Raw genomic sequence first — 13404 nt, forward strand, 5'->3', positions numbered from 1 at the left:
GCCATCGTCATCATCAACCTTCTTCCCTCTCCAATTCCATGAAGCTCTTCATCGTTCGTGAGTAATATATTCATAGGCTCGCTGGGCGGTGATGAGTAGGATGAGATCTATAATGTAATCGAGTTAGTTTTGACGGGGATTGATCCCTAGTATCCACTATGTTCTGAGATTGATGTTGCTACTACTTTGCAATGCTTAATGCTTGTCACTAGGGCCCGAGTGCCATGAATTCAGATCTGAAATTATTATGTTGTCACCAATATATGTGTGTTTTAGATCCGATCTTGCAAGTTGTAGTTACCTACTATGTGTTATGATCCGGCAACCCCGGAGTGACAATAACCGGAACCACTCCCGGTGATGACCATAGTTTGAGGAGTTCATGTGTTCACCAAGTGCTAATGCGTTGGTCGGTTCTTTATTAAAAGGAGAACCTTAATATCCCGTAGTATCCATTTGGACCCCGCTACCACGGGAGAGATGGACAATAGATGTCATGCAAGTTCTTTTCCCTAAGCACGTATGACTACACGCATAATGCATGCGTACATCACATTGACGAACGGGAGCTAGCCACATATCTCTCTGTGTTATAACTGTTGCATGATGAATGTCATCCGACAAATCACCGATCCATTGCCTACGAGTTTGTCCCACTGCTATTGTTACTTGCTTTGTCCTGCTGCTGCTGCCACTACTGTTGCTACTATTGTTACTTGTTGTTGCTGCTACTGTTACTTGCTGCTACTGTAACTTGCTACTGTTGCTACTTGCTACTGCTGTCACTACTGTTGTTCCTTGCCACTATTGTTACTCGTTACCCTGCTGCTACCTGCCACAATACTTTTCTGGCGCCATTGATACTTCAGTTTGGAATAATCTGCCGTCAACAGATTCTTTCCTAGCACCGTTGCTATCATACTACCTCTGCTGCTTATATCCTGCTTGCAGATACTAATCTTTTAGGTGTGGTTGAGCCGACAACTCAACTGCTAATACTAGAGAATATCCTTTCACTCCCATCGTGTCGAACCAACAAATTTGGGTTGAATACTCTACCCTCGAAAACTGTCGCGATCCCACACGCTGGTGGTCCATTGCAAGACAATTGCTAATTGTTGAGAAACTGGAAGCACACGTCTGCCCCTTTACTCATTGGAGGACACCCCTTGAACAGGAGGGATCTTCGATGAACAACTCTTGTGGTCAATGGTGGTCTTGACAAGTCGCTGTTGTGTATGTGTTCTTGACGCAAAGATTTGTCCTTGATGGCATGTGTATATGTTTAGAGACTATATTGTCCATGGCTCCATTTATCCAAACAGTAAGCCGTGTATTATTGGTCCTCATAGTTGCTCATGGTATCTTAAGCGCAAACTTGTGTCTTTGAGGTACGTACTTTGGTAAAGGCAAGGTGCTACTATAAGGGGCATATCCCTATTTATCCGTCGATGTATGAGACTATGGCAAGGTGTAAGCTTGTTTATGTTCCTTAACGCATACTCTTGGGTTAGGAGTCGTGTCATTGGCCTGTACTTTGGCTGCTAAGGCCATAGTGCGTTCCTCGATCCGAATGGATCGTTCGATGTTACCATTGACAGTGATAACACCCTTGGGTCCTGGCATTTTCATGATAAGGTATGCATAATAGAAAACGACAATGAAGCGAGCGAATGACGTACGACCGAGGATTGCATGGTAACCGATGCAGAAAGGGACGATATTGAAGATTAAATTTTCCCTTCAAAAGTTGTCGGGTGAGCCGAACACTACCTCTATGGTTATCGTGCCCGAGCGACGAGCTTCAACACGAGGAATTACTCCTTTGAAGGTGGTCTTACTGGGTTTAATTTGTGATGGATCAATACCCATTTTACGCATTGTGTCCTCGTAAATAGGGTTAAGGCTGCTACCCCGTCCATGAGGACTAGTGTGAGGTGATACCCATCAATGATGGGATCAAGTACCAGGGTCGTTGACCCCACGTGCCGAATACTGGTAGGGTGGTACGTGTGATCATAGGTGATTGGACATGCCGACCATGGATTTTACTTCGGGGCTACCAGATCTATGACATATACGTCCCGAAGTGTGTGCTTCCTCTCCTTTTTGGGCAGATGGGTGACATAGATCATGTTCATCATCTTTACTTCAGGGGGAAACTACTTTGGCCCCCGTTCTTAGGACGAGGGGGCTCTTCATCGTCCTCTTTGCGCGGGATTTTGGCCTGGTCTCCGGCCATGCTTTTACCTGGCGCTTTGAATACCCAACAATTACGGTTGGTGGGTGTAGCAGGCTTATTTGGAGTGCCATGTATCTGACAAGGCCTTTCGAGTATTTTGTCCAGCGTGGTCAGCCAATCCCGATTTCCCTTGAAGGGTTTCTTCTTGGGCCCAGGCCTGGAATTGCTGAATCCGGCATGGACAGTCGTGTCATCAGCTTCACCGATGTTGTGTTGATGCTTGTTTTTGTTGCATCGTGGTTTTCCATTGCTATCCCGGACTGTAGAAGTGACAGGGTTTGAGGGAGGGTTATTCTGTCGAGCCAGCCAAGTATCCTCACCCGCAGAATGGTGGGTCATGAGGGAGGTGAGGGTGGCCACTGTCCTCGGTCGTTCCTGTCCCAGTGTCTGGTGAGCCACTCATCCCGTATATTGTTGCCGAAGGAAGTGAGTGCTTCAGCGTCCGAACAATCTACAATCTATTTTTTCTTCGTGAGGAATCTGTTCCAGAATTATCGGGAGGACTCATCGGGTTGCTGGATTATGTGGCTTAAGTCATTGGACCCAGGTGGCCGAACGTAAGTGCCTTGAAAGTTGTCTTGAAAAACATTTTAAAGGTCCTCCCAACTCCCGATAGAGTTTTCGGGGAGGCTGTTAAGCGAGTGCCTTGCCGAGCCTTTGAGTTTAAGAGGTAAGTACTAGATGGCGTGGAGATCATCTCCATGGGCCATATGGATATGTAGGAGGAAATCCTCGATCCACACACCCAGATATGTTGTACCATCATATTGTTCTATATTAATGGGTTTAAACCCTCCGGGGAACTAATGCCGCATTACCTCGTCGGTGAAGCACATTGAGTGAGTGGCTCCCCTTATCTGGGTTCTATCATGCTGGAGATCGGTCGAGGTTCTACCGCATTGAGCGCCCCGAACACCATCGTTCTGGTTAGGACAGGCTTGGTATTTGTTCTCTTTCGCGGGTCTACAACTTTTGGATCCATATATGGGTCTAGTTTGATATGCTTTAGAATTAATTTTCTTCCACAGATCATATCAGTCTTTGGTTTGGACCGGCTCTTTTTGCTTATCACGTCCTTGTGGAGGACGATCTGGTTGATCATCTTATGCAAAACGGGGTGGTGCGGGCTCCAAGGCCTCGTCTTCGAATTTCGGTAACACACGCCGACATGGGTAGCTCTTGGTTGGACCCTGTCGCTCCTGTCTGTACCCTTCTTCCACAGCCAAGAGTTTGATCCATCTTTCATTAATGGAGTTCTTTTCAGCTTTGAGGTGTCTCTACTTTAGCTTAAGGCTCCGAGAAGTGGCGGTGCGTTGTTTCCCGAACACTTCCTGATCCAGCGGGTCTTCGAGGACAATAAAATCTTTGGCTATGAGGCTTTCGTCCTCCTTGATCGGATAAACGTAGTTTCTGTCTTCAGAGTCGTCAAGATCCTCGGGCTGGTCTGTATCCATGTATCCTGGTAAATCAGGGTTATATGTGGGGTCTGAGGGTTTTGGGGATTCGACGAGATTTTCCATATCCTCAGGATCAAGGTTTTCCCGTGTGTTGGTATTGTTTTCCTTGCCCTTACGAGCTTTAGGCTTTTTGTGCTCGCGGCGGCGTTTGACTGGTTCATCGCTGTTGTTTTTGGCTCGGGTGTCATCATCGCCTTTTCTCGTATCACCTTCGTACCTGGGAGTGTCCACCACGTAGACATCATAGGTGGAGTGGCAGTCCATCGTCCCATGACGGGAGGGTCTGGTGATTGATTAACCATGTCCATATCTTTGGCTTCTTCAAAAGAAAAGTATAATAGATCGATTAGATCTTCATTGGTGGTGACAAAGTGGGTGGTGTGTGGGAATAAAGTTCCCTGCACCTAGATTACGGGCCAGAACGGTCCTGGGTAGGAGACCGCTTGTCCAAATAGTCATCGGTTCGTGCTTGGGTCTTAGTCTCATTTGACCATGAGAGATCTGTCGGACTAGCAACCGAAGCCCTGATGGGACTGCATTCTGAAGCTCCGGTGTATGAAGTGTATTCGGGCGGGATGACCCTCATGCCTTCGACTTCCATTGCCGGATCTGGATCAAGGACGAATCAAGGTTAAAACCTATTTCAGATTCGAAGCCTAGAGTAGGATCCGAAGTTAAAGCTTTAGAGTCTCTGGGGTTTTCGGACGCAGCCGAATCCTTGAAAAATATTGGACCGCCCCGGGCATTGGTGATGAGTTCCAAATCGCCAAACTTAAATTCCTGCCCCGAAGTGATACCATTGATCTGATGATGAGCCACCTTGATGTGAGAGGTGCTACCAATGATGCCATCGTTTGTCACCAAATGAGCGATCGATCCTTCTCGTGATCCTCCAGTGGAGCTCTCAATGAAAGCACCAATGTCGGTGTCAAAACCGACCGGTCTCGAGTAGGGGGTATGAACTATGGATCTAGGGTCAATGGGTAACAAGAGATGATGGGGACGGTGTTTTACCTAGGTTTGGGCCCTATTAATGGAGGTAAAATCCTACAACCTCTGTTGATGTTACTGATTAGATAGTACAGAGTACAAGGTTGATCTACTGCAAGGTCGATATTGTGCTCTAAACCCTAATCATAATGAGATTCATGTGTCCTGCGAGCTACGACCCCGTGACTTATATAGACATTAGGGGTGTCAAGATTTTACCCAAGATCGGTTACAGCAGAGAAGGAATATGTCGATGCCTATATCTAATTGGATTGCACGCCAAGTCTTCGGAAGATTCCATCTAGAATACAACACTTATGTCAATGGTCAAACAACTAAGAAAGCCCGACCCATATGGATAGGTAAGCGGCCCAAGGACCCCCCCTAGTGTTGGACTCCGTCAAGGGCCACCATTGATCGACGACCACAATGATTGATAGGTACTCCTTCTCATAAGTGGACACGCCATGATAACGTGGGCTGAGCGCCTTGCTCATGAAAGCAATCAGATGCCCGTGTTGTTGGAGAATGGCTCCAATGTCGCGGTCGCTCATGGCTGTCTCGACTATGAATGGTTGCTTGAAATTGGGTAGGGCGAACACAGGGGCTGAGACCTGTTGTTGCATCAGCACTTGGTGTGTAGTTTCAGTGACTGGAGTCTAGAACAATGCAACTCCTTTCTTTAGCACATTGAACACGGGTTGTGCGATCACGCTGAAAATCCCTGATAAACCAACGGTAGTACCCTGCGAGTCCGAGGAAGCTACGGACTCCTTTGATGTCCATGGGGGCTGTCCAATTAACCACTTCACGAATCTTGGATGGCTTGGTGGGGACGCCCTCGGCGATGATGGTGTGACCGAGGTATGAACTCTGCTGCTGGCTGAAAGCGCATTTGCCAAGCTTGACATTCCAGCTGTCCTTGCAGAGCAGTTGTACAACCTTCAATAGATGGACGACATGGACACGCAGAGACGCGCTGAAGACCAAGATGTCGTCGAAGAAGGAGAGTACGCAGACAGAGTTGAGTGGTTTGTAGGTAGTTGTCATTTGATGTCTACGCACGCTTCTATTCTTGTAGACTATGTTGGGCTTCCAAGCGTAGAGATTCGTAGGGCAGCAGCAATTTCCCTCAAGTGGATTACCTAAGGTTTATCGAACTCAGGGAAGTAGAGGTTGAAGATGGTCTCTCTCAAGCAACCCTACAATTAAGATACAAGAAGTATCTTGTGTCCCCAACACACCTAATACAATTGTCAGTTGTATAGGTGCACAAGTTCGGCGAAGAGATGTTAAAAGGCAACTGATATAGATGGTAAAACAAGGTACTGTAAATCTGAAATAATAATGGCAGCAAGGTAGCAAGTGACAAAAGTGAGCATAAACGGTGTAACAATGGTGAGAAACAAGGCCGAGGCTTCATACTTTCACTAGTGGCGACTCCCAACAACGTTAACATATTCTAATCACATAATATTTCCACTAAAACATGCAATGGAGACGTACTCGGAGGTCATTCCTTTGTGATCAAGAGAGGACGAGAATTATGTAGGGCTGCAAAAGCACACCTCAGAGTTCATAGTTCTCATCTATGGATTTCCCAATGTCACCGCGGCCATCCAAAGAGAGTACAAGAATCACCACAACGTATCTCAAGGATAGTCAAAGACAAGCACCAAGAGACTCTCAATCTTCAATCAATTCACAAAAGAGGAAATCACTCATGAAAATATTCTTCTAATCCATGTCCAATAGACCGTTATCACCATGGTCTCGGGGATTATACTAGATAAGATCAAGTGTGTACATCAATCCAATACATAGAAGAAGGGGAAACATAATGGGATCACCCTAGATTAACATAGCCCATGATCACAATCAAGATCACATCATGAGAGAGAGAATTAACCACATAGCTACTTTAGAAGACCTCAGCCCCCAGGAGGAACTACTCCCGCTTCATGGAGGGAGGAAGCAACATCGATGGAGATGAATCCGGGGGCACTTGCCCGTCCCAGCACGGTGCCAGAAAAGGAACTTTGGTCCCCCAAAACTTGTTGGCGATGGCGGCGGAGATCGGAATTGCTTCTAGAGAAAACGGTTCGGGAATCAGCGTTTCCTCCATGGGGGTAAAAATAGGAGCCAAGGTAGGCCACCAAAGGAGGTGGGCCCCACCCAGAAGACCTGTGCGCGCGGCCAGGGGCCAGGCCGCGCAGGGAGGCCGCCTCGGCAAGCCCTGGCTCCCCTTTGGCCCACCTTTGGTGCTCTCGAAGCTTCCGTGATGCTAATTTTTATATATTTTTCTTGGGATTTTTGGGCTCCGTAAATTGGGGTAAAACTCCCTGCAAAAAAAGACATCAGCGGACAGAAACTGGCATTGGGTGCACTGAGTTAGTAGGTTAGTCCAAATATGTGTAAAAAGATATAAAGTGTAGCAAAACATATAGCAATGTCACCCAAAAGATCATGGAATAAGCAGAAATTATAGATACGTTTGGGACGTATGAACATATAGGTTATAAATTATAGATATGTCTATATTTAGTATTGAAAATATCAAAGTAAGAATAGAAAGGTGCAAGATCTCTCGCTGTCCGTGACTCGACTGTCGCCAAATGGTGTTTGCGTGCAAGAAGTGGGAGATGGGTTGAGAGTATAAAAATATTTTAATTGAGAACTCAATCTACTAAAACTTCACACTTGGTCTCCTTCGGAATCTTACTTTGACTCATCCCCAGACTACTAGTCAGGCACAAGTCAAAACGATCCTCTCCCTTTTGACTTTGAGCCTCATGCAATGGATGAGCGCAAGCAAGATATGTTGGCACTTAGGATGGCAAATAGAATAATGATGGGGAAGGAAGACAAAAAGGGTGTGAAAGGCTCACATCAATGAGGACAATCATAGGCGAGAGAAAGCCAAATGATAGATATGATGTGAGGAGTAGGGATTGCAATGCAACGGATGCACATATGTGCTAAGGTAAGCTCTCCAATGGAACTAGTGGGGGTGCATCCAACTTGCTTGCTCATGAAGACCTAGAGCTCATTTGAGGAGGCTCATCGTTGGAATATACAAGCCAAGTTCAATAGTGTAAGGGTCCCCACATAGTTATGCATGAATAATAATCTCTATGGAGTACAAATATAACAATGGAGTACGAGTGTGGATCTTTGAAAAGGAATAGTAGTGTTGCCCCCTTCTCTCTTTTTATTTCTCTTTTTTGTGTGGCCTCTTTGGCTCTTTCTATTTATCTCTCATTTGTCCTCTTTGGGATCTTTTCACATGTCCTCTTTTGGGATCTTTTAATTTGTCCTCTCGGGGATCTTTTCCTCACTTAAGGGCAACACTCTATATTTTACAAGAAATAAAAAGAAGATCTTCACACTTTATAAGAAGTACTCAACATAAAGATAAATGAAAACTATCATGATGTATGCAAATGTATGCCTCTGCCAGTGTAGCAGGATATGCAATGATACTAGCGCGTCATGTAGCAATAATAAGGGCAAGGCCCAACTAACATGCGGCTCCTCGATCAAGCAAAAGCATGTATGACATGAAGATCAAGTCATGGGATGGTGGATGTTGCATGGCAATGTATCTCGGAAAGCCTATGGAAATGCTTTAATAGGTAGGTATGGTGGATGTTTTGAGGAAGGATACAATGAGGATTATGATGACAGAGGGTATCATGCCAAGGGTTTGGATGCACCGATGAAGTTTGCACCAACTCTCAAGATGAGAAAGGGCAATGCACGGTACCAAAGAGGCTAGCAAAATATGGAGGGTGGAAGTGCCAACAATCGAATACTCACATTAGTCCGAAGAACTCATGCACTTATTATTGGTAACTCTCTATACAGTTAGGAAATTCACAAAGAGACAAGTACCCCGAGGAGGAGTGTTTGGGGGTTTAGTTATCCTTGCGCATCCTCGACCCATGGTAACGTGAGGGTACTCTATATATTCCAACCCCTCTAGAGGTTAGCGATCCATCTAGTAGCTAGAGTTCTCAACTAATTTTTTAGTTTTTGAAAAACACACGGATTTCCCAAAATACGACACCTATCAGTAATAGGCTCAAGCTCTTGGCACCAATAGTGAAAACATTACTCAAATAAATAACTCAAAACTATTGCAAGTTACTACTATACTTAAATAGCAACCTCAATTACCTACTCATGCAAGACACACAACTCAGTGCAACAAGCCAACTCTCTAAACAAGATAAGCATGATAACTCAAGAGAGTTCCAAAAGAAACCTAAATAAAACCTCTTAAAAAGATAAAGCATGAAAAATAAGAGCTAGGCATGACAGCGGCTATGTAAAGATAGAGAACACACAAAAAAGATAAGCATGATGTAACGACCAAGATGCGGTCCTTTCCGATCTGGGGGTCAAGTCCCCCGAATAGGAAAGAAGCGCATCTAAGCGTTTCGCAAGCAAGTAACATAGCACAAAATCATAATACAAGTAGACAATTCGGGATTCAACTGTCTTCTTATTAATAACTCAGAGTACAACACAGATACAATCAAGGTAGTTCCGCTACGGACTACAAAACATGGAAAATGCTTGCTACCCTGCTGCAGGCCCACGATCACGACCACGGCTCAGTCCTCTGGATAGTTCACGTAAAGGCGGTCTGTCTCCTCGTCGTACTACCACGCCAGCTGGGTGCCGTCTGGATCATCTGCCTCTGGGGTACCTGTACCTGCTGGGAGTTTCGGAGGAATCCGTGAGCCACGGGGACTCAGCAATCTAAGACCTAGGTGCCAGAACTAGTCATGTTATTGGGTAAGGTAGGGGTAAAGTGTATCAGGCTGCAGCAACCTATGCTTGATTAAGTGGCTAACTTACGCAAAAGAGAAGTGAAGGTGGTCTGCTAACGGTCGGGATTACTTGATCAGTAAGTGATCCTGAACACCTACCTACGACATTCATAACCCCACAGTGTTCCCGACCGAAGAGAGATCTTCGAAGGGACAGACACGGTTATGCACACAGTTGGCAGTTTTATTTGTTTATGTTTAAGTTCTCTAATACCGGATGTTAACAAAATATTCCAAGTTGCCACATAACCGCGGGCACGGCTTTCCGAAAGATTAAACCCTACAGGGGTGCTCCAACTAGTCCATCACAAACGAACACAGGCCGCAAAGGCATCCTCTATCACGAATCTCGTGATCTCGTCGGATTCCTTAGAGGAAAACCTCAACTCTGGGGGAACCCAAAGCTTCACTGGGATTCCTATACGCAAGATATACCGCTAAGGTAAGACAAGGCTAGCAGGACCTCCCGACGTGTCGACGACCCTGATAAGAGCCGCGTATCTCACTCTCAGGACACGCCGGATGAGCGATGGTTACCACGCCAAAACACCGAGTTGCCCCGGGGAGCGTAATAAGCTGCTTTGGATTGGACCAACACTCATGAGGAGCACTGGCCCGGTTTGTTGATTAAAGATCCTCGGGGTAGCTACTCCCTATGCAGATTATTATTAAGTTATTAGCAAATTAACACCAATGTTGGGTCCTGCCGGACAAGCCTTAGCACTACGCGATTTATCAAGGGGGTCCCATAACAACCCCGAACGTGTTAGGAGCGATCATTATGGAATCAAACACCGGTAGCCGGAAACTAAGGCGGCAATAATGGAACAAAGCACCCGGCAAAAGGCTAGGCCTTCCGTCATTTACCAAGTATATAGGTGCATTAAATAAATAACAGAATTTAATATAATGATATCAAGCTCATGTTATCACATGAGTCAAAACACCTCCAACTAGCAATGCTAACATTAGAAGCTGAGCAAGCCTACTTAGCCATACAAGTTTGCTAGGAAGGAGAATGGTGTTTAGGCTCATGGCATAAGAAGAGGAAATTTAATTTCAGTGGTAGGCAGCGATCAATATGACATGGAAACGAAACTAGCATAACAAGTCTAGAGATGGAATCAAGGTCATATCATCTTGCCTCTGATATCCTCAGCTTGGAATGGTTCTGGATCGTCCTGCACGTACTCTCCTGACTCCACGTATCCGTTCTCCGATCCCGGTGCTACCCAACATAAGAATAACAGCCAATGAACAGCAGCACCACAAGATGCAACAATCACATGATGCATGAGATGAAAAAATGAGCATGCACCACTATTTCTATCACTAGCACAAGCAACATAAGCTACTGCAAGTTTCTGGACAGAACTGAACACTAAGCTATTTTGACATGCATGAGAATGGCATGAACAGATGCGGCTCGTGAAAACGGTGCAAAACCATATAAAGAACATTGCAAACGGAGCTACGGATCAACGGGAAACAACGGAACAAGATATGAAGCTCTACGTGAAAGATTCAACACCACACTCACAATTGGCACAAATCTAGTATTCCCAGGTTGCAAACACATGTAACAACCAAACATGAATGAGTTGGAGCAAGGTAGAACACCACAGCATCAATTAAGCACATACTTTGCTCAAAATGACAAAACTACTCAATCTGCCATAATCTGCATCTTAGCTATTTGGGAGCTACATGCAACATAGCTACAGGTCTTCAAACATGACAAATTATATATGTGGCTGTTGCCAACCAAGAACACTACAAACACCATCAAGAAACACAACAAAAGGGTTTAAACTCTAGAAGATACAAGGCCACAAACTTTCCCAAAACCATCAGATCTCAGGGACTTAGTGAAAATTCCTGCACCTGAGTTTCTGTCTCTGTTCTGAAGCTTTTGACAGCACTCAAAACACCACCTACTAGACTCCAAATGACTTGAAATTTGACAGGGAGCTTCACAAACATTTCAGGTTCAAAATCCTAGCACTGAACCAAGGCTAGTTGTCAACAGAATGACCAGCACATCCTCATCTATAGGGGATGAAAATGTTTCCAGAATCCCAGACTTAGTGAAATTTCAGAGTTCACTAATCTGGAATTTTTCAGCCACATGCCCACTTTGTCTAGGCATAGTTTGCACACACACAACACCAAGAGGTAATTGACACCACTATGGTATAGAGCAAAACCCCTACTACTATCACTCATAAACTCATGACCTTGGGCTCCACCTATTCCATGCAATCAAAGTTCGAACTTGCAACAAAACTGGATATGCAACTCCATAAGGTACCCATCTAAGATAAGAACTACATAGGATGAGTTCATGTGCACCATGACAAAGTGACATGGGGGTTTGAACCCCATGTTTGTGTCATGCACATCACCAACACCAATACTTATCACAAGCCATCCCCACACACAACATGCCCTCTCTCATATTAAACATGAGGAGGTGCTCAACTAGCAAAGGTGGGAAGGCCCACACACACACACATATGTCAAGCATAACATAAATCTAGACCTGCTCAATCTAGTTCGAACATACAATAGCTACACTCCCATCATGATTCCAACACCATCACACCCAAGCTTACTCATGTGCACATCAATGCACATCATGCCTTGACATGTGTGAGGCTCACACACACATCAAACACACTAGCATCACATGGAGCAAGAACCCAACTCCAAGCATAAGGAAAACACACTCACATCATCTCTATACTAGTGCAACCACAAGCTAATACACACACATCACAATCTACTACCACCAAAGCTTAAACTTCAAGGCTTGTGCAATTGCACAAGCATGTGTGTAGGATTACACACACACTTGCACACACACTCAACCTCAAGCACCAACTCGCAAGCACCTAGATCCACACCACTACTACCATCACACAAACCCTACATACATGCCCTCTCTCACACCTCCGTCAAGCAACAGGGAGGTTTAAAAAAAATAGGCATTGGAACCCCATTGAACTAGGCATGGAGTAGCACACAAGGCAATGGAAAACAATAAAAAAACAGCAAGAAAGCAACAGGAAAAAGAATTGGGTCTCTCTGGGATTCGAACCCCAGAGCCCCTGGTTCCACACCCACACACAACTCCACTGCGCTGCTGCTACGGCTGTTGACGAGGGAGGAAACTGAAACAGGGTAAGGTCTCCCTGCAGTCCCTAACCCACAAAGAAATCAACCAGAAAAAGAAAGTGCCGAGGGGGGACTCGAACCCACGCCCTCCTACAGGCCCCACACACACACACACCACTGGGCTACGAAACGGATACTGACAGAGGGGGGAAACTGAAACAGGTAAGCTAACACAACCATCAGACTTGCTCTGCACCTGCGCGTGAGCTGCTGCTCACCGGCGATAGAGAAGGCGCCGTGGCTCTCGTCTGCGTCACTGAGGCACCTTGCACACCTCCTCTACGCTACTGCCGGCTGCTACCCGGAGCTATCCCTCTCCACCTAGCTACACCATGAAAACAAAGGCAAAACACACACCACTGTACTTCTCGGGTCAGGGACGCCCGGCAACACAACTCGCCGGCCGGACCTGAACCTGCTATTGTTACGCGCTGCTACTAGTCGACAGCTACGCGGGGAGGGAGCCCTGCTACCTGCGACACCGAAATCACCATGGCTCCTACTCGACCTGCTGCTGATCTACTGCTACGCTGGGAAGAAACCCTGCTACGAACACCACCTGCACTGCTACCGGCTACCTAACAGAGAAGCACGACGCACCACTACGGCGGATCCAAGACAGAACCGAGGAGGAGGAAGGAAGGGGAGGTGTGTTGGGGAACGTCACATGGGAAACAAAATTTTTCCTACGCGCACGAGG

The sequence above is a fragment of the Hordeum vulgare genome, chromosome 4H (assembly GCF_904849725.1).
Source record: "Hordeum vulgare subsp. vulgare chromosome 4H, MorexV3_pseudomolecules_assembly, whole genome shotgun sequence".
Taxonomy (NCBI): Eukaryota; Viridiplantae; Streptophyta; class Magnoliopsida; order Poales; family Poaceae; genus Hordeum; species Hordeum vulgare.